The sequence below is a fragment of the Lepidothrix coronata genome, unplaced genomic scaffold (genome assembly GCF_001604755.1).
Source record: "Lepidothrix coronata isolate B3197 unplaced genomic scaffold, Lepidothrix_coronata-1.0 Scaffold598, whole genome shotgun sequence".
Lineage (NCBI taxonomy): Eukaryota > Metazoa > Chordata > Aves > Passeriformes > Pipridae > Lepidothrix > Lepidothrix coronata.
The window spans coordinates 16,462-20,286 of NW_016690778.1; positions in this window are offsets into that span (position 1 = coordinate 16,462).

The window sequence follows — 3,825 nt, forward strand, 5'->3', positions numbered from 1 at the left end:
AGACTCACACCTTATGATATTCGTGCAGTTATAAATGGGCTTTTTTCCACCCTGCAATCGTCCCTCTTTGAGACGGAGTGGAAGAAACTAATTACAACTTACGTTAACGAAAAGCTGGAGAGGAGGGGAATACCAGTGACACAGGCTGTAGACATGCTTTATGGTCAGGGGCATTACTCAAGTAGGGACGATCAGTCCAGAATTGATCTGAAACATTTGGATATATCTAAAGAATTGGCATTGGAAGCAGTTAAGAGGGTAGCAGATGCATTCGTCCAGACTCCTTCACTTCCAGAGTGATTAAAGAGGTAACAGTTGCTGGGAACCAAGTGGGAATATCACGCCCCTTGGCATCCACAGAGTTCAGGAAGAGTAGAGAGAATGAACGAGAAATTAAGAAACATCTGACCAAATTGATGCTAGAAACAAAAATGAATTGGGTGAAGTGCCTTCCTTTGACACTACTGTATATCAGGACTCAACCTCGAACAGATATGGGGATTTCACCATTTGAAATGGTGTATGGCATGCCCTATGAGTTCAGAACCCTAATAGATCATCCAAAGGTTGAGGATACCCTCTTAAGAGAGTATATCATTGAATTGATGAAAAGAAGGCAGGAGTTAAGGAAAAAAGGACTTGTAGCTCCAAAACCACCTTTGGACATATCTATACACAAATTTCAACTGGGAGACAAGGTATTAATTAAAACATGGAAAGAAACATCTCTAACTCCACAATGGGAGAGACCCTTTGTTGTTCTTCTCACCACAGATACGGCAGTGAGAACAGCTGAGCGAGGGTGGACCCATGCATCAAGAGTTAAAGGACCAGTAAAAGATTTGGAGTGGAAAGTAACATCGAGCCCCGGAGACCTGCAGATGAGAATTAAGAGAGTACGGCCAACAGATGAACCTTGATGGAGAGGTCGTAAGGTCCAGCCTGTATTCTTTCTTTCAGATACCCCAAGGACAGACTTTAAGGAGAGTGCACTTTGTTTCCTGGAACTTAGAGGGACTACCTGAACAGACTGGGCGCTCGGGCCTGTATAGGATAGTGGAGACCCAAACTGTTTTACCTTTTTGTTGTGAAGTAGAAACTGACATACCAGAGGGACGTAGCCCACATGGAATACCCTGTATAAAGCACCCAGAGTCCACACACTACAGCTGGGTGTTGTGTAAGTGCAAGAAGTGTGGTAAGAAGTGGCGCTGTGTATCTATAAGGGGACAACCCCATTGTATGAAGTGTAGGACGAGTTCTACTGAATCCATAAGGGAACAATTAGCGAACGCTGAAATAATAAAAGCTTTCTGTGGTTGGGTGTGGTTAGTCCCAGAGACTTGGGAAATTTATGAAACCAATTGGAACAGGGCACGGATAGAATTGTGCCGAACTAGATTTTCTTGGAAATTGGAAAAACCCAATCGAAGGAGGTATGTTGAATTGTTGGGACTGATCAACAGAATCCAAAGTCTTGAAATAGATGAGTCTCAGCCTGAATCAGTGGGGGAAAATTAAGCAAATTGAGTCTATCCCCCAAAGACTATCACTGCTGCCAAGAAGAACCTAAAACCTCGTTGTTCCCTGCACAGGAACAGACGAAGGAAGGCAGAGAGATAAACGTGTGGGGAAGCAGGTGACTCAAAGCAGAGACCACTGAGAGCGAAAGGAAGAGACTCAAACAAAATGGGGCAAAATCTGGTGTCAATCATTATTGTAATAGTTCTTGCGAGTTCTCTGGGATGTGCCCACCAGCCATTTGAGTGGACTTTAATCAGGTCAAAATATTCAAAAATTGTTCAGAAGGCAATAACTGCCATAGGTCCTAAATTTAATGTGACAGTTTGTGATCTGTTAATGGCTAATATACCCCAAGAATGTGGCAAAGGAGGAAGAAAACCCCCTGTTACAGTAAATAAGGGAGCCACATATTGGTGTCCAACTTCTAACCCGGGGAGGTCATATTGCAATTATCCTGGGCACTATCACTGTGGATATTGGGGTTGTGAGACCATAGCCACTGCCTGGAGACCTGAAAGACCAGATAGATACTTGAGAGTGCAATGGGGACCCTCACATTGTGAACCGCCCGCACTTGGAGGATTGGTAACCCCTTATGAGACCTCAAATTGTGAATACTTGCAAGTGCAAGTCTTAAATCATGAGGACCGAGGGTGGCTGACTGGACAAACCTGGGGAGTGAGATTAGACAGACTGTCCGCAGACCCAGGTGAATATGTAACAATAAGGAAACAGCCATTAACTGTTTATTCCCAATTACTAGGACCCAGTTTGGAAATAAGGAAATCTAGAGACAACAGTCAAGAAAAAGAAAGGGAAAAGGTAGATAAAGTCCTTACTAATTCAATGTCACAGGAATCTAAAGGTACACAGGTCATTCCTACTGGATCATTTGAAAAAGAAAAGGTATCACATGGGGGAGTGGAATCAATGTTAAACCTGGTAGAAGCATCTTATAAAGTCATCAATTATACAGACCCTGACATGACTGAGTCTTGTTGGTTATGTTACAACGTGGGACCTCCCTTCTACGAGGGGGTGGGATTGAACCTCACCTTTAGTTTCAGTACAGAGGATAACCCAAATCAATGTAGGTGGGGAGAAAGAGAAATTGGTCTCACAATGTCACAAGTCAGTGGACAGGGGACATGTATTGGGAACATCCCTCCAGATAGTCATGAGTTATGTGGTACTAAAGTAGACAAACTAGAAGAAGGAAAGAATAAGTGGGCTATACCACACCAAGGTGAGTGGTGGATATGTTCTAAAACTGGTTTAATCCCGTGTGTGTCTGTATCTGCATTTAAAAAGAATCATGAGTTTTGTATTCAGATAACTGTGCTGCCTCATATGCTGTATCGTTCTGAAGAATCTGTTTTAGAGTTTTGGGAAATGAATAAGCACAGAATACAAAAGCGGGAACCAATAAGTGTAACAATTGCAATGATTTTAGGATTGGGAGTCACAGGGGCTGGAGCTGCATCCCTAGTACAACAGGGTCATGGATTGACTGCCCTGAGGGCAGCAGTGGATGAAGATTTGGACAGAATAGAGAAGTCTATTTTGTACTTAGAAACTTCTCTGAATTCCTTTTCAGAAGTGGTTTTGCAAAACAGACAAGGGTTAGACTTGCTGTTTCTGCAGCAAGGGGGGTTATGTGTAGCCCTAGGAGAAGAATGTTGTTTCTATGCTAATCACTCAGGAATCATCAAGGAATCTATGACCAAACTGCGTGAGGGGATACTACAAAGAAAAAGAGAAAAAGATGCTTCAAAAAATTGGCTAGATACCTGGCATAGTCAGTTCCCCTGGCTAACAACTCTAATCTCAACCTTAGCAGGTCCTTTAATAATGTTGTTTGCTTCACTAATTTTTGGACCATGTATCCTTAACAAGGTTAAAGCATTTGTTAAGAACAGAATTGAAACTGTGCAATTACTAACAATGAAGCAGCAATATGAAGACATGAGTGGGAAGTCTTCTAGTGAAGATCAGGCCTCCCTCTTAGAAGTGGCTAGGGAGGCAGTGATTGAATTTGACCAGCAAATTTACGAGGAAATTAGGAGGGGGGATTGTTATAAGTAACCTAAAAAAATTTGCTGTTCAAATAGGAAACATTAATAAAGTTACTATATTATGTTAATTGTTTGTCAGAATCATAAGTTGACATGTTGTGAAATACCTAACCACAAGTTTTGTAAGCTGCAGAACACAACACGAGAATGACTTTGCATGTTATATTTTTGGAAATGTTTGTTTTAAACATACTAATAAGACCTAGTATGGAGGGGGCAGACCACG